At 32.4% G+C, this 26,994-nt stretch overlaps 2 long non-coding RNA genes across 2 annotated transcripts in view; one reads left to right on the top strand and one right to left on the bottom strand.

The window, feature by feature from the left end:
• Positions 1–24,843, bottom strand: part of LOC127732111 (uncharacterized) — a 38,840-nt gene extending 13,997 nt beyond the window's left edge. The window contains exon 1 of the long non-coding RNA XR_007996064.1: positions 24,617–24,843. This is a non-coding gene — a long non-coding RNA (uncharacterized LOC127732111). The remainder of the gene's footprint in view (positions 1–24,616) is intronic.
• On the top strand, positions 7,268–11,749 carry LOC127732112 (uncharacterized). The gene is made up of 2 exons (XR_007996065.1): positions 7,268–7,658; positions 11,105–11,749. It is a non-coding gene; the product is annotated as an uncharacterized LOC127732112 (long non-coding RNA).
• Positions 24,844–26,994: the final 2,151 nt, after the last annotated feature.

Raw genomic sequence — 26,994 nt, 5'->3', positions numbered from 1 at the left:
AGGAAATAGATCAAGTTGCCTTAATTTCCCTTCACAAGGTTTCATAGTACAGACTTTTTTGTGTACAAAGTTATTGCATGGATGATAAATTATCACAATTTTAAGATGGCGTTGTACTCTAATCAAGGTATAAAGAACCATATTTGTTACTCTTTATTTAAGTGAAAGAAACTTGCAATCGTCAAAAACATTTTTTAGATCCAAAGATTTTAATAGCAGGATATTTAAAAATCAATGTGAAAACTAATTACAAACTATTTAATTTAATCTGGAACACAGCATTTTATTTCAAAATAGCCAGTGGCAATTTTTGTTTTAATATCTTGATTACGATACAATGAAATCTTACCCTTGTGGTCATTCATGCATAGTTACTTAGTACACGGAAAAAGTATGTACTATGAAAATTAGAAGGCAAATTCGAGCAATTTGATTGGACGAGAGGTTGTAAGTATGTGCTAAAAATATCATAGAATTGGTCATTTCGTATGAATTGTTCATTACACACTTTTACCGTAGTTTCATAAAGAAAACGTAATTGACAGAAAGACGAAAACCATAATGAACCTATTCAAACACATTGTTTTTCTTGAGTTCCCTTAAAAATGTTAAATTCAGACGTATTTCGTCTTAGCCTGCCCTCACTTTTAATATCTATTCTATGTAGAATAACAAAACATGCGGCCATTTTAACTTTATGTGCCTCTACTGTGTATATTCCTCGGAAGAGTGGAAGCACATCGAATACAAGAAAGATAACTCAATTATATGTTTCCTAGTATTGAAATACATGTACCTTCTCCTGATCCGTCTTTTGAGTTATGGTGCAAATTAGGGTGTTAGGGGAGGGGGCTTGGGTCATCATTTTCTGGATTCTTTATTTTTCTTACAAATTTTCCCTATTCTAAATATTTCTAAAGCACCCATTATTCTCTCTGTTTCATTTTTTGCCCATTTTTCTCTATTCTTTATTTCTAATATTAAAACATTTTCTCTTTCTGTATTTTCTCTTTCAAGGATTTTCTTTTTTTTTTCACGTCCAAGCCTTTTCCTGGCTGGGAGAATTTCAAATAAAATTCCCTGCTATATCCTGTGTTCTAGGGTGCATGGCAACCCTGGGACAGTGTATTACTTCCTATTTTTTTTTAATACCCCTTCCAAATTAATTTTTTCCTTCCAAATTAATTTTTTCATGTTTTATTCTTCAAATAGCAAGTAGGGGGATGAAATTACACTGTAACAAAATTTGGATCATGAACTGTAACAGTTGTAAAGTAGAGATTTAGTCCAGCTAAAAAAGGTAAAAAATTATTATGTCTGAAGCTGTCAAAAGAATTCAAGAACCTCTTAGCATAAAATTGTCCATAGTTAGTGTTAGACTTAGAGCTGATGAAGTTTTCTACAATTTTGAAATTACTTGTCCCAAAAGTAGTACACATATGGTCAGATCATGTTTTCGTTCATCATACATGTCATATGAATTCGTACTACGCATGCCTTTTCAATGGAAATTGTGACGTCACAATGCATTCTTACAAAATGTAATAGCATGAAAACCCAGGAGACGAGGATATCCTTGCTCATGGGTTTTCATGCTATTAAGAATGGCCCAATACATTGTGACGTCACAATTTCCATTGAAAAAGCATGCATAGTACGAATTCATATGACGTACGAAAACATATCAGACCATACCTCTTGCATACTCTAATTTGTAAAAAAATTATAAGAGCAAGCGCAGGTGTGATGTTTTTTAAATTTTCATTTATTGTCTAAAAGAAATGCACTACGAAATAACTGTGATTTTGGCAGGGACTTTCTATACCTGTACTAAGTCCCTGTCTTGGGTCAGTAAAAAAAAACTTCATCAGTCATCACCCTTATGGAGAGACAACTCATATAAATGTAGTCTATTGATGAGGGTATGAATGCGCTTAACCGTCAGGCGTCAAACGATCAAGTTAAGACTACCGTTAGCGTCAAATTGGTTAAAATTTTATCGTGAATCGTCAAAATATCCTTATCGTGATTCGTCAGAGGTCTCAAATAATTAACCCTTATCGTTATTTTTGGCAAGAATTTAAAGTGATTCGTCAAAATCAGTCGACTTTTTTATCGTCATAAATGAAGTGTACATTTTATCGTCATGCACCAAAAATTATCGTTAACGTCATTTGGCAAAATTTTTTACCGTTATTCGTCATGAAGGTACCCCCATTACGACCCTCATTGATATCAGATATGAAAACTTCTCGCACATTAAAGTCATTTTGTGCCTATCTGAGATATCTCTAGCCTGGCATCCCGGCCCGATCTAGCTGCGCGTCGCAAGGGCCAGGTGGGGAACAAATACCACATGATCGATTCAGTGCCAGTTGACTCTGAATCTAAAGTGAGGATGAATAAATATTTGCATAAATTTTGATGTTTGATGTAAACCAGAGATTTCAAACCAATGATTAAGAAACATTGCTTCTGATTCAATACATTTTGCTCTCAGATTGACGAGTCCCCATTGTCAGTAATATAATAAAATAAATATATATTAAACAGTATAAATAAATACTAGTATGTGTAATCAAAAGAAACTTTGAAAAATGTTGTACATTTAATATATATTTTATCAGGAAGGATTATATGGGGTAAGAGTCAACGAAACAACTCTTTATTTATAAAAATCAAATTTAATAAATATTGTAATTGTCTAATGTAATTATAATTTAAAATAGATGTACGATGGTGTATCTTCGCACATGTACACATCATTTGAAATGTAACCCCTCTCCCAAAAAAAAAATAACTGCAATTTTTGTTGGCCTTTACTTTTTATGTTTTTTTTCCATATATATTTTGCCCTTTGAGATACATGTGTACATGTAAATTAGGTCGTAAAAGTAAAATCCAATTCACACCTTGTCCTTGGTCATGTGAAATCTTAAACTTTTAACTTTCTCACCAGTTGATTACGGATAAGAATTAACCCTTTTCTGCTTACCAATTATCATCATACTAACAATTAGATATGATAACACTGTACATCAATTCATAAAGAAAAATAAATACAGTCTAATTTTTACTAATTGATGTTAAACAAAAATTGATTGGATACAGATGTAAAACAAACATTGCGCGACAAAATTAGTATTAACTAATCATTGACATGCAGGACATTGATACACGCCTGGCTATACTGACAGATTAGCAAGGACCCCAGGCTAAGATATCTCTGGTCATATACTGGTAAATCATGATATTTTCAAAATGCACGTCTTACTTTGTTTATGTAGTCACAACATCTTGGATATATTTCTGAGTGTGTTTCACTGAAACCGTATGTTTTTGCCATTTCTTATGTAATCATTACAGGCCTACAGGAAACATATTTTGAAAGGGCGGGAAACTAATGCACATAACATTCAAATAGTTTCAGGACTTGTTTCCGGATTTTTTTTATGAGAAAAGTCAGATATAAGGTTGCAGCCACAGTGGCGGATGCAGGGCAACGCCGAGGGCGTACGCCGACCATTAATTGTCAAAACATTTCCAATTTCTAACATTTCGTGTTTCTCACGATTTAGATGATTTTTTAACATAAAATCGTTAAAAAAATGTCGGCTCTTAATTTCCGCGGTAAAAAAATCCTAGGTCCGCCGCTTAGTCTTGTAAGAGGGTCTGGATTGTGGGGGTGGGGGGTCCTTCATTTCTGTATTCTGTAATTTTCTATACCATTTTTCTCTATTCTTTATAAATTTGCCTGATATTCTCTTTTCTCAGTTATCTATAAGCACCCCATTATTCTCTATTCTTAATTTATTTGGCCTATGTTTCTCTATTCTTAATTATATTTTTGGCCCTTAATTCTGCACGTTTTGTCCATTATTCTCTATTCTGTAACCCTATCCACATCCCCTTGTATATTGAATGCTCCACTAGTAAACAGCTAATCTTCAAAAACAAATAAAAGAATCTTCATATCAAATATCCATAATTTACAAATCGTAATGTACCGTGATGATGTCTACTAACAGAGACATATTGGTTTTTTTTCTCTCAAAAAATGTCCACTTTCCCTGTCCAGGGGTTAAATTGTGGTAAAATCATATATATATTTATTTTTTTATTTTTTTCTATTTTTTTTTTTATCTCAGTCTATAAATTGTACTTATTTAGAGACAACGAAAACACTTTTTGTCTGCTTTTTGGGACCGTGACTCAGAAAATACCAGACCAAAGGGCTCAAAAACAGCAAACACACTATGTCCACATTTGAACGTTTATTTAAATTTTCCAATTTTTTTTTGTTCCTTTTACAATGTTTTTTCATAGAGCTACATCTGAACATTACGTAACAAAACGTATTCAAATATTTAGATAAGTTCAAATAGATTTGTGCTAGTAACTTTTTAGATGGCGTCCATTAAAAAATGTCCACTTCGCAACAGCAACAAACAATTGGCAAACATGTGACCTCTGTGGTACGGGAAAAAAAGTGCCACCAGCCACGAAGATGACAAAGTTATAAAAACTACTGTATGCTGTTTTTACTGGTCTGCACCGCAGCCAGTAAAAAAGATACCCTTCCCCGGGCGCTTTCCTGATATTATCTTCCCAAATAGTGCATCTTTTTTTTACAAAAAAATTTAACCAAGCTGAACATATTGAGTTGAGAAAAAAAAATCTGAACAAATGGAGTATTTCATTTCACTCCATGCATCGCAAACTGCAATTGTAATACAAGACTGGTACCATAAGGTACCATATGAAGGCAGACAACAATATAATATAAAGATGTCATAGACATATGGCAAGTCATAACCACTTTTATTATTAATCCTAGTTTGTCTGACTTAAAATAGGATTTTTCTCTGTTTGATCCCGGATTATATTACTATCTTTCATTAAATTTAGATAATCCAGAAATTTGGAAATTTGTTAATGATGCAGGATATTTTTTGAAATATCAATAATTGCAGATAAACCGGGATAGTCTCTACTACTACGTTTTATCAGTAACTGCTGTGGATAGTAAACTAGCAATTGATAACAATGCTGTTTCTAGTATATTTATGTAAGTAAAAGACAGAAGCTTTCGAAAAAAATCGAAATTAAAAGAAAACAAGAAAATAACGAATTTGGGAAAAGGGGGGGGGGGGAACAAAAAATTTCCTGTCCCCAAATACATATGATAAGATTAATGACATATAACACTCTGAGTGCTGATTTTCTAAACATCTTTACTAAGCATACTATGTTGTTTCTTTGTTGTTTACTTTAATCATTTTGTTAAACAAACTTTTTTTTCATACCTCACTCTCAGAAAGAAACGAATGATTTGTGCCGAAAGTTTTGATCAGTTTTACTTGTTGTCTAATGCAGGTGTTTTGTCATGCATAAAAAGTTTATAATTTATATCTATGCGACGTGACTGGATCATTTAAATGTGTCCAAGGCGAATATGCGCCACCCACTCTAGTAACTCTTTAAATGGCGTCCATTAAAAAATGTCCACTTCGCAACTACAACAAAACAATTGGTAAACATGTGACCTCTATGATACTGTGATTTAATTGCGGGAAATAAGTGCCACGAGCCAAGCAGATTACAAAGTTATGAAAACTACTGATTGTTGTTTTTACTGGTCAGCACCGCTTTCCTAAAATTATCCTCCCAAAAAAATGCATTTTTTTTTTACATTTGATAGATAGATATTTCAATTCACCAAAAGCTTTTAATTAAGCTGAACATATTGAGTACAAGAAAAAAATCTGAACAAATGGAGTATTGCCTTTCACTCCATGCATCGCAAACTGCAATTGTAATACAAGTCTGGTACCATAAGGTACCATATGACGGCAGACAACAATATAATATAAAGATGTCATACACATGACACGTCATAGCTACTTTTATCAATAATTCTAGTTTGTCGGACTTAAAATGTAATTTATCCCTGTTTGATCCCGGATTATATTGCTATCTTTCATTAAACTTAGATAATCAAGTGTTTATTTAGAAATGTGTTGATGATGCAGGATATGTTTCGGAAATATTAATGATTGCAGATAAACCGGGAAAAAACTTGTCTAATTCCTTATTGATCCTATTTTTTTTATTCATATCATGGAACTTACATTTTTAATTCAATCCATAATTTTTTATGGTAATGTATTATTCTGACTTTGAGTACTAACACATTGTTGATCCAAATAGTAACAAACACAAATGTACTAAGTATAAATATTGAATATTACATTTATAAAGTTGGTACTTCGGATGCGATTTTCTGGATTTACCTTTACCACGTTTACCAGGAACGCCCAGACCTTAACATGTAAGGCCAATAATTCGTGATCAACAAACCTGACCTTTAAAAGTACATTGTTCTTCTCAATTGGAGGTCTAAAGATAGGAGATACAATGAGATAAGTGTATATAAAATAGTTTTACAGAATAAAAATATTAAAAAGTACATATCTCTTTAACAACCGATTTTTATTGTGAGCATATAGCGCTGTTATATAATAATTCCCTAGAACCATCGAAAGAAAATGTTTGAAATCTTAAGATGTAAAAATGAAGACAAAAGGACAAAAAGTATTGTTTTCAACAAGCCAATCAAAATAAGTTCATAATGTGATCGCATATTGATTACTAAATAAATAGATCGCACCAATAACCAATGGGGTTCGGGTGGGGGAGGGGAACGTCAAAAGTGAAGGGGTTCGAGGGATACTCCGAACTCACTGAAATATGTTTGTTATTAAAGTCGAGATTCAGATTTAGGTTTTAGTATTAAAGTAATAGTGTCATGGCTAAAATTACCCCATCAGACACATCCTGGTTACGGGCATGTTATACTAGTCATCATTACTTTAAAACAATATTGTTGAATACGCGTATGTGGAATGCATTTTTTGTGAATGTCATACATTTGTATTTTGAATAATTTCGATTGTTTTTGTAGTTTTATTAATTTATTCAAAAGGTGTATGATCCTGATTTCTCATGTGCCCCTTTATTACTAGCTTCGGGAATCATTAAGATATGACTATGAACCAACAAAATCTAAAATGACGCACAACAACCGATTTCTAATTTATGTTTGGACCAAAGAAGAAACATCTTACATGTATAAATAGTTTACCACAAAAAAGAATTCTTAAAAGAACATAAAATTGGTCAAAGATTAACCAAATTAAGTCCACGCCAAACGAAGTTAAGATAATCTGTTCTTGAGGAAAATAGATTCTCCCATCATTACTAGAAATTACCACTATTCCAAGTTCCCCCTTCGGTACCTCGAATGTATAAGATTGCACCCTCACTCTTAGTCTCATCGTCGCTCGATTGAAGGTCATACGATCGTGCAGACGCATAATGGATCTCCTAAAAATAATTAAGTGATATCGATCGGACAAGGATCCTAAACTTCAAAAATTTTACGGGAAGTCAGTAGAGAAGTCTTATTGCAAGTACCCACTAATATAAAGTTGCATTTAAATGACATTCTAGTGCTTCTTGATATAGACGACTCCAGAGAGAATTTATGCAAAGTTGTGAGTTTTGCATTGGAGCAGAAAGACGAATTGAAGGAAGATACGGTTACACAGGAACTTCGTAAGAAGAAAGCTAAAACATCAGAAAACAAATCGTCAGGGGTGAGTTTTCGAATCTTATTTGATATAGCAACGGTTCATGAGAAGAGAATACGATGAGTGTAAAAGTTAATTAATACAGATATTAACGTATTATGCAGTCATAGTATATGGGTATATATTGTGTATATAAATGGCATATATTTTAGTTAATTTTGAGTTTGAAATACAAATTATGAAAGTGTTAGAGGAAATTTCCCGGAACGCCAGTTGTACGTCTGTGGTATTTTCATACTGAATATGGGACGGAAATGTTACATATTAATTAAATAATTTGTTCACATTTGAACGGGCACATATAGGCCTATTTTACGGTTTAAATGTTTGTTTAGAAAAATGAGAACGGAAGAATGGAAAGTTCTTTAAGTTAGGCTAAAAAAATGTTTGTTTGGATACTTGAATCTGAAGACAAAGAAAATCTAGTAATTTATTATATTTTTATGTTTCTATAAATTTTAAGATTCAATGCAATTTGTCTAGAGTTTGGGTTAAATGCTCGAACGTGAATAGAAAAGATAAAAGAAAAGTGTTCAAGTTTTTGAAATATAATAAGGAAAGAAAACATATAAGTTTTGGATATTTTATTTTTTATATAACGATTATTGTTCGAGTTTTTATGCCGAATGTAATTTATTGTGTCTTGGCATGCTGCTTGGATGTAAAAAAAAATGATGTAGATAGTATTAGAAGAAAAATGTTAAAGTTTTGAACGTGTAAAAGTATTTGCGGTGAAATTATAATACGAAAAGAAAACATATGATTTAAGATATTTTCATTTTTCATATAACGACTATTGTTCGGGCTTTTACGCCTTAACGTGAATATTGTGCGTGCTTTGATGCCGAACGTGAAAATTGTCCAAGCTTTGTACTGGACGTTAATATTGTTCGTGCTTTTATGCCAAACGTGGAAATTGTTCTAGCTTTTATACTGTACATGAATATTGTTCGTGCTTTTATGCCGAACGTGGAAATTGTTCTAGCTTTTGTGCTGAACGTGAATATTGTTCAGGCTTTTATGCTGGACGTGAATATTGTTCAGGCTTTTATGCTGAACGTGAATATGGTTCAGGCTTTTATGCTGAACGTGAATACTGCTCAGGCTTTTATGCTGAACGTGAAAATAGTTCAGTCTTTTTTGCTGAACGTGAATATGGCTCAGGCTTTTATGCTGAACGTGAATATTGTTCAGGCTTTTATGCCAAACGTGGAAATTGTTCAAGCTTTTATGCTGAACGTGAATATTGTTTGTGCTTTTATGCCGAACGTGGAAATTGTTCAAGCTTTTATGCTGAACGTGAATATTGTTCGTGCTTTTATGCCGAACGTGGAAATTGTTCAAGCTTTTATGCTGAACGTGAATATTGTTCAGGCTTTTATGCTGAACGTGAATATGGTTCAGGCTTTTATGCTGAACGTGATGTTGTTCGGGCTTTTATGCTGAACGTAAATATTGTTCGGGCTTTTATGTCGAACGTGAATAGAGAGACAGATAGAAAACATATTTTGATTTATTTTGTTTGGGCATGGTGCTTGGGAGCAGGGACAGACTATAGTATAGACTGTCCCTGTTGGGAGTGAAAGGAAAAAGGATGACGAAGTTGTTAGTAATTTTTCAAGATTATTGTTTCTGTACGTGTACGGATTATTTGTAAAAGGTTAAGATAAAATGATCGGGAATGAGAAAAAAAATGTTTTCTATAGAGAATTACACAATTACACACATTTGTGGGTTCAGGATTCGTGTTTAAACGTGACAAGGAAGAATTTACTTGGTTGTATTATGTAAAGTAGAGAATATCACAAAAGAAATTTTTTCAGGATCATGTTTGAATGTCAATAGAGAACATGATTTTTCAAATGTTCGTCTACATGATGTTTGTACTTTAGAAAGGGGTTATCTTTTAACTAATAATGAGAATTTAAAAAATGCTAAATATAAAGTTGGGACACTGTTATCGGGGTAAAATAAAAATAGAAAGTAAGATAAGTGAAAGAAAAAAAAAACATAAAAAAAACTAAAGAATAAAAGCTTTGATGATAAGGGACAATTTACATGTTTAAAAAGTAACCCCCCTTAAGTTGATTAATGGTTGATTTATATAGCAATATAATAATTGATATCATAATTGTTCTGTTTATTTACATTAAGGATAAACAATTTGTACACTATTTTGTAATGCGTGTAGGTGGGAACAAATGTCCGAAACTAAAAAGTTAGAAAATAATTACAATTTGGCTACAGAGCTTGAGATTGTATCAAGTTGTTAATGACGCTAAAAGAAGAATTTATAATTACAAAATTAAAAAAAAGAAAAAAAAAAAGAAATAAAAATCAGAATAGTCTATAAATTAGAGTATATTTAATTTATTTAAATATAGATGTATATCTTGTATATATAACTTACAATTTAGCTCTTAAGAAAAAAAAGAAGATATAGAGAGAAAAAAAAGACAAAAAGAAATAATAAACAACACATGTTAATTTTTGACACATAATAATTTACTGATTGAACATGTTGATAATGATAGTGGTAATAATAAATTGTTTACAAAAAAAACAACTTTCTAGTTCAGACACTAATTGGATGTTGTTTGATGATCAGCTGTGGATCAATAATCTGAATATTATGTTCGAAGTTCACATCAGCAGGGTGTATGTTTAAACATGCGGTCAAACATAGACACTTGACAGTTACATGTTTTCAAAGATATCAATATTTTATTAGCACCAGGTTTCAGTAACATGATTGCAATAAAATTAAGCCCTTGGGTTGCATTAAAGGTTAATTTGCGTGGGAAGGTGGCATTTGTTAATATGTTTCATTTGAAGATTTATAAACTTGTTATTTACGTTTAATTATTAATAAAGGAAATTAAAGGAAAAGAAAAGAAAAGATAAATAAAATATTAATATAAAACAAATACATGATAGTACATACACTAATGTACGTATGCATGTTTCATTAATTTAAATCACTGCCTCAATACTAATTAACAGGCATGTGCAGTTTCAAGTTTAGATGTGTGTGATGTCACCACAAATACTAGTAATGTGTTTAAGATTTTAAATCTTAAGCAAGATCATTGCATGTTTTATTACAAGTCATGTCAATGGACGTGAAGCAAAGGGCTCTTATGATCAATTAAGCTAATTGATAATTATTTCTTGATAAATATGTGATTTATTTGTGTAAACTAGTTCATTTGAGTGGAGTGGGGTATATATGATCATAAATTTATATAAAAAAATAAGCATGCCTAAAGGAAACGGTTATGAGAAACTCGATATGTGTGTTACTAGAAGGTATGAAATATTAGTTTATTCAAAATATGATATGTAAAGAAATGTTATTAATAGTTCGAGGTGATTTTTGCGTGTTGAATATAAACCATGTGTTAGATCAATGCTTGAAATTAAAAAAAGATAACTTTGATTTATTTGTTTAGATGAAAACTTTAGAAGATAAAATAGCAGATCTTGAGAAAAAGTTAGAGAAGAAGCAAGCTGATGACGAATTATCTGAATTTGAAAGGGTCAAGAGAGATGTTAAAGATATGAGGCTGCCAAAGGAAAGTTGGATATTGATGTCTTACATGAAAAATTAATATTGCTAGACAATTTAGCGCGAAAGCAAAATCATGATTTGAAGGAAAAAAATAAATTTGATTTTAAGTAGATTTCATATTCACAAAAATAGACCGAATTTTGCAGCAGCGTTAGTACTAAAACTTGTGTGCAACAAAGAAGAGGAAGCGGTGCTTGATAAAGAACAGAAGTTACTCAAGACATTTGGTTTACATGCCAAAAAATCCTCGCTAAAAATTCCGGTCGACCTCCTACGGCACCCATTAGTAGTTAAAGATTTGATTTCTTTCAACAAATTAATTTATGACCTGCATATACGTGTCGCTTAGAACACAGCCATATACCAAATGGTCAATATTAATCACCCGTGTAATTTGCTCTATGGGATGTTTGCAAAATTTCAACGGAGGCAATTTCTTGGCATAGGAGAAAGGAAGAAAGACCATTCACAATTTGTTTAACATTTTTTTCTCTCTTTTAATTAAATTAAAAAAACAAAAAATAAATCTTTCAAATGTAGAGCTCATAAATAAAATTATTCCCTGTGAAACCCCCCTCCCCCCTTTACTTTTTTTGGCGTTCTCCATTTTGAACACTCGATTTAAGCTTACCAATCTAATTAAAATTAAAACCTTGCTTTCTAACTGATCTATTCATGTACCGGACCGGCAACTATCTTTATTTAATAAGAAAATCTACAGTTCCGTTATACACGTGAATGTTGTCTGCTTGGAGTCCCCGCCTAAAAGAAGGAAATAGCCTAACTCCAAGATAATGTATTCCTGCATCACGTGATTTTTACCACGTGGAGCTTACATTAGAATAAATACCGAATATGGAAAATGAAACTACAATTCAAAACTTAAAGTCTGAAATCACAATGAAGAAAAAGTTCGTTTTATTTTTGCAAAGGGTGCCTGGGTAATCCTCTCTGTGTTCAAACTATATATGAAATATTTGCCACTGCCCCTTGTCTGTTCTATGAATTCTAACCCTGAGTTTTTTTATCTGTTACATGCCAAGAAATCCTCGCTAAAAATTCCGGTCGACCTCCTACGGCACCCATTAGTAGTTAAAGATTTGATTTCTTTCAACAAATTAATTTATGACCTGCATATACGTGTCGCTTAGAACACAGCCATATACCAAATGGTCAATATTAATCATCCGTGTAATTTGCTCTATGGGATGTTTGCAAAATTTCAACGGAGGCAATTTCTTGGCATGAATGATGTTCATAGTTACAATTATTATATGCAGTCACATAATTTTAATTTGCATGGGCCTGGTTTTATGGGAGGTTCTTTTGGACAAACACAAGGTCACACTTACGGAATGCCTCCTCGTTTTTCAGGCTTACCTCGTCGCGGTAGGCCTCGTGGTAATAATCACAATCTGTGTTTTAAATATAATAAGCCTGGTCATTTTGTTCGTGATTGTACAGCTACACTGGTTCCCACAAGTTTAAATTAAATCGTTTAACGTAATTAGCAATTTACAATAACCACCTTTCATTCTGTTAGTTAACAAATTCCTATTTATTTCATTTCAGGATAAATTTCGTTTAAAACCATGGGAATTTGATATTAATTTGGGAACAGATCCTACGTCAGTTACAGTTAGACAACCGACTTTCGTTAATTTTGAAAACACAACAATTGTTAATGATAGGGAGGTAAATTCAGCAGAGGAGGTTTATTCAAAAGCTACGGATGGTGTATCTTCAGATATACGAAACGTGAATAAAATTCTTTAATCCGAACCCTTTGGTAGCCGGACAAATTAACACTAGGTTGCATCCATGGCAAAAAATATTACCTTGTTCACATTCTTCAGATGAAATTTTGGACTGGCTAGTTCAAAGTATAAATATTAATAACTATATTGTACATTTTAAAGGAGATTTATGGGGGCATTTTTATGATGATAAGTTCCCACCTTGCAGAATATTCAATAATTCGAATAAATGCAAAAAGTTTTCTACTTTCATAACAGAAACAGTTGTGGAAAGATTGAAAATGGTTCCATTGAATGTATAGGAAAAGTAGGTTTACATTTAGTAAAACCACCCCACATTGTCGCACCGTTAACCGTAAAGCCGACAAAACCTAGACTTTGCATTAATCTAATGTATTTGAATAATTGGATCAAAGATATACCTTTCAGTTTAGACACTTTAAAAAATGTACCTCGATCTCTCAGGTTTTGATAATGTTTCGTTATCCGAGGATTCTCGAAGGCTAGTGGGTTTCAAGTGGGGTGGCTTTTATTTTATTTTCAAAACGTAACCGTTTGGTTTCAAACTATCTAGCTACATTTATCAAACTTTAAATCTGCAAGTAACATCTTATATTAGAAGGAAATGTTTGATTCCTGTACATTTGTATATAGATGATCGTCTTAAAGAGGATGTAAGAAAACCTGGTTTAAAGGCAGGGTTCAGTTGCGCTTAATTGGCAAATTACATCGTTTGTGAAGTGGTATCTAGATTAGGATATTGCATTAATTTAGACAAAACCGTGTTCCTCCCGACACAATCAGTAGTATTTTTTGGATTTGTAGTTGATTCTGTAGCTAGATGTTTCAGAATAACTGAGTCGAAAAAACCAAAATACATTATTTTACGCGAGAATTGTTTAGAAAAAAGTGTTGGTACGGTGCTAGATTTACAAAAAATAGTGGGTCGCTGTATTTCTTTTATGTTAGCTGTTCCGGCAGCAAAACTTTACACTCGAGAGATGAACAATGCAATCTCATTAGGAATCCGCAAACAAACAAGTATTCCAATGACAAAAGATTTAAAAGACGAGATTATCAATTGTCGATTTTTGGATTCATGGACAGGAAAGCTGGAATGGATAAAAGAACGGCATTTAGTTGTAAACATTTATACAATTGCTTCTATGTACAAATGGGGTGGATATTTCAAAATAAACGACAGAGAGCACAAAGTCGGCGATTCGTGGGCACAGGAAATGTTATCGCTTCCTATTATGGTACTAGAGGCTAAAGCTTTGTTAAATGCATTAAGGTCAATACGGGAAGACATAAAAGGTAGTCGGGTTGACGCAAACGTAGACAATCAGGCCTTGATAGGTGCTTGGAATAACGAAGGTTCCATATCTATGATATTGAATACTACTCTCAAAGACATTTTTCAATTGACTTTAGATTTAGATGTAATGCTTAATTTACATTTTGTACCATCTAAATATTATTTCGCTGATGAGCCATCGAGAAAACTTATCAGACGCGACTTTAGAGAACGAGATATGGAATAAAATACAAGAGTATTTTGGTGGAAATACAGGACATACGATCGACTTGATGGCTTTAGATTCTAATAGCATTACAGACAGAAACGGTGGGATTCTAAAACATTTCCCGCCATGTTTTTCTCCTTTGTCAGCAGGTGTAAATTTGTTTGCTCAAACTGTGGATACAAATAAAAACTGTTATGTATTTCCTCCTTTTGCGTTATTATTACCGGTGTTATCTTTTATCAGGGAGAATATGTTAAATTGTACTGTGATACTGCGTGTCGATGGAGTAATATCCGCATGGGTTCCAACATATTATGAATTTATACAAGATGCTTTTGTTTATATAATAACCCAATGGTAAATGTTTCTTCACAAAGTGGTGCTCTACTGTGTGAAATTGCACCAAAACTTGAGAGGCTTATTAGGACACACCCGCCTAGGCTTATTTTCATTCATATAGGTGTTAATAATGTTAGCAAATATATCTTGTTTAAGAATGAGTTCAACCAGTTATTGATAACAACACAAGAATTTGAACATTTAGCGCAAATATATACATGTACAGTGTATTAATACTGCAAGTCCAGAAGATATTAGAAAATTTCTCATTTTCAAAGAAAAGGGTGGGAAAACGCAGTTACATGTAACCAACTGTCCTTTGCGCACTATACACGGCCTTCAAGTATGCAAATGCCCAAGGACGTTGGCATCAAAGTCTGTTGATTCTTTACTAGGCAAAATCAGAGCATTATTCAGAGATGAGGGTCGATCAGGCGAGTGGAATCCTATGCTTCTTACGGGTAACCCGGCTGCCTCACATTTGTTAAAAAAACATTTGCAGGTCATAAATCAGGAACAGGCTAACGCTAGCATTTCTGTAAAACAAGCTACTCCATTAATGTTTAGTAAGTTAGGAAAGCTATGCAGACATTTATCATATCGAGTTTCAGTAGAGGTAGATCCTATTTCGAAATTTCTGTATGCAAGAGACCTGGCTTATTTTTCAATTCTTTGTCATTCTGGTAGTAGAGGGGGAGATCTTGGTTTATTGACTGCAGATATATGTTTTCAAATACCCGACTCGGATGGGATTTTTGTGTCCCAACCGGCTGGTAAAGTCGCTACTTTAGATAATCCAAGAAATTTCAGTCCTTCCTTCAAAGGACTCTGATATTTGTCCGGTCAAAAACTTTAAAAAGTACATTACCAACGCTAAGGAGTTAAGCAATACTCTTATGGAAGGATATGTTTTCCGTATACGAGACAAAGGGTCCCGCAAAATTGTAAATGAACCAGTTACTTCATCTTGCATGACAGAGAGACTTAAATTGCATTTAAATGTGTTAAAATTATACGAAGGGGAAACTTCCCACAGCAGTAGAAGAGGATGTGCAATTACATTACGTATGATAGGGGTTAATGATGAAGCAACTTATCAACACGTAGGGTGGGGCACAAAACATATGGTTGATCATTATGCCAATGTAGGGAAACTGATAAGTCCTAAATCAGAAGGTCATTGTATTTGTTCTTGTTTAGCGGTGTTCGGACGTTATGGGATATACAAATTATATATTCATTAGATATCAATATAGTCAGTTTTGTCGCAATCTGCGGAAAATTTGGATAAGGGAAATTCTTCGTTTGATAAAGTTGCAAATCAATATACTGATTTGAGCAAATTGAAAAGTTTCAGTTTCAATTAATGATGTTTATGTTGAAACAGTGAGGGCAATATAGCAAATGTTCTGACATTGGAACATACTTCTATTTATAAATATTGGATATGTTTTAGAATGAGTATTGTTGTATGATAATGAAGTTTGAACATTAAATACGGTTTTGTATTTGGTCAGTTATGCAATAATATTTCACCGAGCTCCGTTTTACACATCGTTGGTTTGTTGAATCCAATATCTTATATATGAGAGGAACCGTTGTGAACTTGTAATATTCCACTATTCAAGTTCCCCCTTCGGTACCTCGAATATATAAGATTGCACCACCACTCTTAGTCTCATCGTCACTCGATTGGAGGTAAGAAGTAGAGCATGATCGCTATGTGGATCGAATACACTTGCATTGTCCATTTAGTGGTTATTATATAAAAAAAAAAGAAAATAACAAACAAACAACAAAATCAAAAACAAAACAAATAAGCAGAAAACGGAATGAAAAAAAAATAGTTTGTTACTAGTTGTTAGTTGTCTCATTGGATATTTACCATATCCTTTAATTTATGCGGGGTCGTACTAGGGAAGATGCAGTTAAGAAAAGGTACCAAAGACATGCACATATAAGTATGATGAAGGTGTTGTCCATGTAAAACATTTAGGTTAGCCCCGCCACAATGAACAACAATGGTTTTCAACAGAAGGTCATTGTATTTGTTCTTGTTTAGCAGTGTTCGGACGTTATGGGATATACAAATTATATATTCATTAGATATCAATATAGTCAGTACTTGATCTATTCGTTGGGTGTGACTTTTGCTACTGCTTGTCTTAATAGATGGTAAAATTGCTTAACATAGTCATTTTGCTCGAATACATAAACGTGTTTTATTTTTTCAAAACATGATGGACTGAAATGTTCATCACGAACTTTTGAACAAGTCAAGTTGTTGTACCCATGTATATAGTATATTTTGTCTCTTTTTATGGTTGAGGATATATGATTTGAAGTACAGTTACATCTATAATTATTTGAACATTTAGAAATGTTGTTTAGGCACGAAGTTGCAGTATGTAACTAAAATACGTATGCAATATATTCATACACGTACATGTAAGTGGCAGGTTGTAAGGAAACAGATGCAAACGGGAAATGTGATTTAACGCAGATGCGAGGCAATTGAAACATTTATTTGGTTGATAGATATCTGGAAACCTGTTAATAGTCTGTATCAATTAGATCACTTGATTCCTTTCATCCCTTTTCAGACCTCTTATGGTTTGTTGAATCCAATATCTTATATATGAGAGGAACCGTTGTGAACTTGTAATATTCCACTATACTTCATCAATTTGGATTACAAAATTTACTTATCAAAAATAATAACCCAATCCACATGCCAGCTAGAAAGCGGTTTTGTTTTAGCAATTATAGTCTTTAAAAGTATCAAAACTATAAGTCTTAATTCAAAACATCCAGACCCTGTACAAATTATTTTTGTCTCAGGAAGTTGTAACTTAAGTTTTATATATTTTCCTTATTTCTTTACACTACTTTCATGAATCTGTTCCTCTCGATTTAGTAATCATCCCCGCGTGCTTTGTGTTTTAAGGTTTAGTTAAACGTTTAGTTATAACCTTCCCGTTACCCTTACTTATATTTCAAATTTTTTATAATACATGTAAAATGTCAAATATAAATGTTGAGGTAAAATGATCTAAAATCTCTTTCTAATACGGATCAGTAAGTAACATTGTTTTTCAAAAACATCCCGATTTTTAAATCAAAACTACACAAATCTTGAGACTTTTCAAAACAATAAAAATTCAAGTTCTTCATATATGTCTTAAGTGCACGTAATACTACAGTGTCTCTTCGTACTGAATGGTTGATGAACAGTGTAAATTAATGTCTTTCTTTAAACTATATGACTGTGCGCTTGGGTAGATATAAATGCCACTTGTTTATCCTGAGGCATTTAACATATCTTCGACATTGTCTGTGAGACAAATGATGGGTAAATTTACATGTCGTTGCTTGACAAATGTTGACATAACAAAAAATGATATTACAAATCAGAATATCTAAATATTTATATTACAAAACAAAAAATTAAAATATTGACTACAAACAGAAAAATTCAATGTTGATATAACAAACAGAAAAATTACATGTTGATCTAAAAGTATTTCGACTAAAAATACGAAAACCTTTGCTTTGAGAAATAAAGCTACTTAAGAATCTCTTAAAAATATAAGAATTGAATGCTTCTTTTAAAATTGTTCTTGTGATATTAATTATTTGCCCGAAGTACATTGTGTATGATGCATGGAAGAGCTTGATACAAATAATGTGCTCACGGTCAACGCTTTAACAACCATAAATAAAATTACATAAAACATTTTATAATTACATTTTTATATTGTAACCATGAATTAACGAGTGATATCAAGCTTTCGTTTGTTTTCCAACGCTTTGTTGTGACTGTGTCATGTGAAACACATGAAGTCATGACAGGAATGTAGCATTTTATATTAATCTTAATTTCATATCGAAAGGACGTTGCTAACCAAAACTCATGAATTTGTATCGGATTGCACATTGTTTTACTTCCAACATCACTTGGGTTTGAGTTGACGATCGATTGATTGATTGAAAGCTGTTTAACGCCACTTTCAGCACTATTGTGCTTCATGTATTTCGTGGCGTGAAGTTTTTATTGGTGGAGGAAAACGGATTGCCCGGAGAGGAACACCAACATTCGATAGGAACACTGATCCAAGTCAATTAAGATTTGAGTCGAGCGCACCTGTCACGTGCGGATTCAAACTCACAACCTCAGTATTGACAGAGTAGTGATATAGTGTTTCGACTACTTACACCAATCAGACAACCAGGCCACTTTTGCTTAACAATAAGCTTCAGTTAAATGTTTGAATAAATACAATAAATGTGTCAACATTTAGGTTTCAGCCTATCTTCAGGCGTTTATAAATTGGTACTAGTAATCTGGCAATCATATTTAAGAACTAAAAAAGATTGAAAGACTTTCTTTAAATTGCCCTGATGTGAAATTAGTTAAAAAGTATTTGCAGTGTAGAAAGTCAAAAAGTCTTAATGTTCAATGAAGACCATTTACTAAGATATGGCAATGATGAGTTTGATTACTACTAGTATTTGTCAGGAGATGAAGAATAACTTGCAATCAGTGAAGTACATCGCATTAATCCTTTCACACTTGTTTGTTGGCTGCTTTGTCAGTCGATACGAACTCAATACAATTTCTAAGTACTTGAAGGTTAGGACAAACCTAATGAGTATATTTATATGCATGTAAGTCATGATCAGCTCAAGTTATATGGAACAGAGCCTTTACTGTAGAATTTGTTTTACTAGAGGCATTGCGAGCAAAGCTAAAAGAAATATTACCGCTTTTGCAAAGTCAATGATTTGCTCATGGAACAAAACAATGTTATGATATATAGGAGGGTGAACAATAGCAGTATATGGTTGAAACTATGAGAAAGTTACAGTAAATAATGATAAAAGGTTAACGAGAAGATATGGGTCACCAAAACTGATACCCCTATTCTCACCTGTCTCAATTCAAACAAAAGCAAAGTCTATATTTTAGTAAGGAAAAACCCTAAAAAAAATTCCGATCAAAAGAAAATAGGAGAAATATTTTACATATCGATTTAAACGGTAAACATATTAGAACGTTTCAACTAATCTAAGAAGGATGTTTTGAGGAGTACGGATCCTAAATGTTTACCCGACAATTCAAACAGTCAAAGTCCAATCAAAACATAATGGGAGGTGAACAAAAGCCTTATATAATATAGATGCTAAAAAATTTACATTTATCTTCAAAAGATACACCATGAGAGTACAATCTATAAAATATTCACTAAATTAAGAGTTCTGTCAAGCGTTTTTTTGTAGCAGACGCGGATATTAAGATCGAACAGAAGGTTTGACGGACTCATTACAACTATATTCCGCTCGTATTAGAAAGAAGGTAGGTGGAGGTGGAGTATAATAAAAAAAAAACACGGATCCAATTGAAACGTAAAGTTATGTTTGAAATTTATATATTTGATGTCTTGGGGTTAAAGTAAGAAAACAAAAGGTTCGAAACCACACTGGAATGTTCATTTTTGAATTGTCAAAACATTACACGGAGACAATTTGAACCTGCCGAAACAAAAGAAAATGATTTAAATTTCTTGTGATCATTATTGTAAAGTTTAACTGTTTGACGTTGACAAGCTTGATTTAGTTCAGGAGATCCAAGCTGGGATTTCTATAATTGTTTATTAAATATGCCCTGGTTAAATGTGTATCCTATCACAACAATCTTTTGAATTCAAACAATATACTTAAACTAATCGTAAACTAAACACTTGTTAAAATGCCGATATATCACTATCAACTTATCATGCTTTGTGTGGACAAATGAAAATTTTGTCTGGTATACAACCAGTCTCCATTTGACAAAGGGAAGTAATTTGTTTTAAAAGTGTGCAATAACTGAATCATATGGGTAATTGGCAAATGGAATATTGAATTGAAAAATTTAATGTTTTTTTTTTAATTTCATAGGGGTTTGAAAGCGTTGACCGAATCACTTTGTGTATGAAGCGCTTACACTTAAAATGTACAAACGCGCGTACGATCGACGTTTTTTAACCATATAGAATACAAGAAGAAGCAGTCAACCCCATTCTTGAACTGTCATATCAGTCTATAATTGTCTTGAAATGCTTCTCTTTTGTATACATGTGGGTGACATATTTAATTATAAATAAAGCATATGAGGATGAAAGATTTGTCCTCAATCTAACAGTCGATGTACAGTCCTGAAATATTATGTATATTACTTCCTGTACACTTCTAGGTTTATCATTTGATAAAAGCGAACACTTGGAAATCGTGCATAGTTGAAGTATTCACGGTCAGTGTTGTGTTCAAATTGGTAGATCAAGGTTCTTTGATACTAGTATTCAATTGTTATTGTTGGCATATGTTTATGTATAAACATATGCCAACATATCTATCTAATACAATTTAAGTCATTGACTTCAACTTTAACATTGAACCATGAAGAGTCACATATTATAAAGCTGTAAAAAGAGCTGGAGTTGAAGGCGATAATGTGAATAAAAAAATCATTAACCAGATACAAAACAGTAAAATCACAAAAATACTGAACTCCGAGGAAAATTAAAAAAACGGAAAATCCCTAATCAAATGGCAAAATTAAAAGATCAAAAACATCAAACGAATGGACAACAACTGTCATATTCCTGACTTGGTACAGGCATTTTCTTCTGAGAAAATGGTGGATTAAATTTTTTTAGCCATGACGTTGTCAGTTTATTTTTGATCTAATATTATGAGTTTGAATTTCCCTCTTTCATCTTTCTCCCCTCTTTAAACTAATTAGTTTGAAATCATGGTCTGGTGGTGAGAAAAGAGAATCTTCAAGAAAATGAACCAACGTTAAACTAGTTTAACTATTTTTTTGTCACATTTTCCTTTTATCCCTTATCCGTGACCTTCACAACGGAGCTTATAGGTCGATTTTGTATCATATTTCTAAGAATAATGCAATTGAAATGCAAATCAAATCCGAAAAAGATATAAAATAATAAATATTTAGAAAAAAAAAATACATACAGTATAAATAGAGCCTGACATTAATTTATGATACTGCAAAACACTCAATACGTTTTTAGAAAAGATCAAACTTATTATATATTTGCAATAACATGTTTGCTTGATAATGATCCATACTTTTTATTGGCTGACAACAATTGCGAGGCATTCCAAAATTATATTTTATTTCTTAATAAAATACAAAATTCATGACGACATTTGCTTTACACGACAACGTCATAATAATGCAGAGGAAACTAGCGAAAGGCTTGATGTTACTTGTTATTTAAGTTTTATAGCCCTCATTTTTATCGCTTGGGGCAAAAGGGAAATAATTGAATCTTAGAATGTCTTGTTGCCGTTGACAGACAAATTCCCGATTGTCATGCTTTATCAGCATTTGTTGATTAATCACTTGTTTGGACATATAATTGGTACAAGAATTAACATTACTAAATCAAAACAATTATGTCGAAAGTCATTTGATAACGAATAAGCAGTATTTCTATAATTCTTTGGCAATTTAATTCTTTGTGGATATGTATGTGTTTTTAAAGATAACCATCTATTGGTTACTCATTATCTCAGTAGATGGTTGACTGTGTTAAAAGGTCAAAACCTTAATCAGTTCTCGAGATGAATAGAAATATGCTGACATGTGTTAGAGAAGTTCACAACTTTATAAAACGTTTACACAGCTGAAACAGTTCGACCTGCAAATAGTGTTGTTGAAGTTGTTTACTATTACATACGAATACATGAATAAATAAATGCAAAGTTCATGCTTGAGTCGGTCTTCTTGTTTTCATGTTATCCAGAGTTGCATAAATCATGTTTTTGTGCATCAAATTCGTAATTATATGACGCGAAAATCAAGAATATCGAAAGCACTCGAAGGGGATTTTCATTTTTAAAAAAGTTATTTGATAATCACTAGAAAAACAGATTCTTACATAGTTACTCGTGGATTACCAGATTTATCCAATATCGATTGATAAATTAAGGAATTTTAACGTTCTCGACGATCCTCTTTTCAGAAAGCGGGGCGGAGAGGGTAGAGTATGATAAATTACACTAATCTCATTTAAACGTAAATTTTTTAAATAGTTGACGTTTTAGGTCTATAGTTCAAAAATGTAAAAGATTAAAAAATCTTTTGAAATATTAATTTTTGAATTGTTAAAATACTACACGGACACAATTTAAACCTTTGTTCAAACTTATTCTCACAGACAATCTAAACAGATATCTCAGAGAGATACTATAAAAATTACTAAAGACACACAGTTTTGTCTCTTGAATATGTTTTAAACGCCTCACAAATCTTTGTTATCAAAATACCTTCCAAAACAAAAGAAACAGATTTAAAGATTACTCTTGTGAACATACTAGACTTTTATTGTAAAGTTTAGATGTTAGACTTTGACAAGCTTGAATTAATTAAGGAAACACCAGGTGGTATTTCTATCGATGTTTTTTAAGGGAGCCTTTGTTCATAAAGTATCGTATTTAAAATATCTTTTGAATTCAAACAATATACGTAAGCTTATCGTATATTGTTCTTATATGATTCAATTAGAATATGCACTGAAGATCACAACAAAAGTTTATAAAGGGGACGCATGGGACGGGAGGGTGACATGTATGTACTCATTTTTCTTAAAGGGAATGGTCAATCTAAATTATGTAAATACTGATGTCCAGACTATTTTGTTGTAGTGTTTACGTAATACAAAGCAAAAGCCAAAAGAATTATAAGAAGATAAGTAAGCAGCCAAAAAAATAATAATCTCCAAGTTCTACAGAGACAGACGAACTCGTCATTAAAAGAAAAGTAGACAAACAACATTCCAGAAATATTTGTGCGCTTTGATATAAATATCTATTTGAAAAAGATTGAAACAGAAACGTTATACATCTAAACATATATAGATGTAAACAAAAGGGTCAAAAGTATTCCTTAAAACGAACAGGTACTGTCGGGAAACTAGTGAACCATACAAACTTTGATATCATCAGTTCTTGACAGTTTTTATGATCAGGTTATCTGACAAACATATTGTGTATCAAAATATATTCACAATATGGAAGCCAATTCTAAATTATGGAAATTAATGATTCTCCTTTACTCCCTTTTAACAACATGAGCATGATGAGTGGATACGCGTACTATGTCATATACCATTTGTGTGTTACAATATGATAGCCTTACATATTTAGTGTTTTTTTGACTATTCATTACTGTGCATGGGCAACAATCTTCAATCTACAGATATGAGTATAAAGCAACGAAATAATTAAACAATAAATTAAAAAAAGAACAAAATATCTAGAAACACAACAAAGACCTTCTAAAAAGAGCACACCAATGTGTTTAAGATCAAGCAACTTAAATCAATGACAAAAGGAATAACCTAATTGAGGTTATTTATTTCACCATTAGAATATACTACATGTATTTCATTTGTTGAAAATGCAAAACTTTGAAAATACAAATAACGGAAATATCAAACACCCTCTAGTAAGCAGGAGTTTTGTAGCAATTAATCTGTTTGAAAGAATCAAAGCTATCAAATCATATTCCTAAACAGCCTACCATGTAACAGTTGTTTTTGTCTGAGACAATCTATCAACACTACTTTCATGAATCCGTTTCTCCCGATTAAGTAAATGTCCTTGTTTTAAGCTTAAGGGACAAAACTAATATACCCTTCTGTCACTCTTATTCATATTTACAAATTATTTACAATACATGAAAAGAAAAAAACAACTTACCTCACGGCATAGAATACCAGCTAGCAATTCGGAGTTGTAAGTAGCAAATCTTGAAATTGTTTGATAACTCTCCGAGTTTAATATCTAAACTACACGTCAAAAAATCAGAATTTTCAAAACCATTTTGAATATTTAAAGTCTCTCAAATAATTCCGAGTAACACTTCAGGGTGTCTTGTTATTAAATGATCGATACACAGAGTATTTGTCTTGTTTAAACTATATGTTCGCTTGGGTAGATACAAATGCCACTTGGTATCATTAGGTATTTAACATATCTTCAATATTGTTTGTAAGTCAAATTGTTTGTAATTCTATACGTCTGATCCTTCTACCCTTGTGTAATTTAAATGTTGAAAATACAGAACAGAGACCAAAACTGTGATATTATAAATCAACAAATTTAAATGCTGATATAACAAATAGAAAAATCAAATGGTTATCCTCATGAGTCTGCACTAAAAATACAAAACGCAAGGAAATGCTTTCAGAATTATTTCAACTATAAAGATCTCTTTTACAATCTACAAAATGTAATGAAATTAATTTACGGTGACATACAGTACCCGTTTCAGATTTGTTGAAATTGGAAAAAGATGAAAAACAATGACGACTCTTTTCCAACGATTGACTTATCACGAGTGCAGAAGTGATATATGGACTATTTTACAATAATCCTAATTTTCTTTTTTAAGCAAATAATTTGACTTCTGGCGTAAGCTTGAGTACGTACTTTCATATAGAAATAATGAGGTGTGGTATAATTTTCAAATGAGAAAACTATAAACCAGAGTTCAAATGTGGTAGGGTTAATCAGCACCGCCCTCATTCATGGTCTACTGACGTTAAAACCTTTGCATAGTTTACATTTTGAAGTTTTTGATAGTTATGTCAGTGGTAGGGGAACTAATTATGATAAGTAAATGATATTTGCTATTCAGATGTATTAATATTGCATATCTTATTTACATGAAGATTATTTCCCCTTTACTTTCAGTCATGTTTCATAGACTTTTAGACTTGCATAATTACATGGTGAAGTATTGCTATTCTAATTTTCAGAACTTTACATACTTCTATCAACTTTCATACAGGTGAGACATATTTCTGTGTCAACAATTTTGTACTTGTTTTAAAAAAAAACATGAGAAACATTGAGAGATTAGTTTAAAGTTTTTTTATAATTGGGAATTTACGATACAGTTCAAGTTGCTGGATCTTGTTAACTGAACTGCTATCTCCGGGAAGCGCACTCAAATGTTACATTAAATTTAGTATAAACATTGACTGCAGTATCTCTTCTTATTCATGTTATTTGTCCAGGTATTGTCAAATTAATTGTATTTTTGTAAATAACCTATTGGATTCTAGTTTAAACTTAACACATATTGTTTCCTTTTTACAATTATAGACTGGCCCTAGACCAAACAAAATTGGTGGCTGCACATGCAATTAGGAGTTACACTTATACAAGTTATGTTTATTCATTTAATCGTCTTCAAACATTTAGTTACACAAGTAATTTAATACATGCCAGTCTTTCATTGTCAAGGAACATTAATGTGTTTCCTAAGGGTAGTAACTAAACAATGGATTTCTAAATACAAGGCTACTGTGTCAATTTTGGAATTGGCAACAAAGCCTATTCTACTAATCAAACAAACATACATGTGGTCTGTTGTGTATAAAGAATGAATTAGGGCTTTTGTAGAATTAATGGTATGGGTTATTGATATTAGATTTTGATGGGTGGCGATCATTTACGAACGATAGTCTATGGGGTGTTGGTATCAAACGTTGACGGTGGTGATTATTTTCAAAATATAGCCTAACAGTTATTATAAAACTGAGAATGGAAATGGGGAATGTGTCAAAGAGACAACAACCCGACCAAACAGCAGAAAACAGCTGACGGCCACCAATGGGTCTTTAACACAGCGAAAAAATCCCGCACCCGGAGGCGGGCTTCAGCTGGCCCCTCAACAAAATGTGTACTAGTTTAATGAAAATGGACATCACACTAAACTCCAAAACATATAAATGAACTAAAATTAAAAAACATACAAGACTAACAAAGGTCAGAGGCTCCTGACTTGGGACAGGCGCAACAATGCGGCGGGGTTAAACATGTTTTGTGAGATCTCAACCCTCCCCCTATACCTCTAGCCAATGTAGAATAAACAAACACACAGTAATACGCACAGTAAAACACAGTTTAGAAGAAGTCCGAGTCCGATGTCAGAAAAGGTAACAGAAGAAACTAAACAAAATAACAACGATACATAAACTAACAAGGGACTACTAGCAGATACTGACATGCCAGCTCCAGACCTCTATTAAACTGATTGAAAGATTATGTCTTCATCATATGAAAATCAA

The sequence above is a fragment of the Mytilus californianus genome, unplaced genomic scaffold, assembly GCF_021869535.1.
Source record: "Mytilus californianus isolate M0D057914Y unplaced genomic scaffold, xbMytCali1.0.p SCAF_22, whole genome shotgun sequence".
In the NCBI taxonomy this organism is placed as follows: Eukaryota; Metazoa; Mollusca; class Bivalvia; order Mytilida; family Mytilidae; genus Mytilus; species Mytilus californianus.
This window is presented reverse-complemented; position numbering and strand designations above follow the sequence as displayed.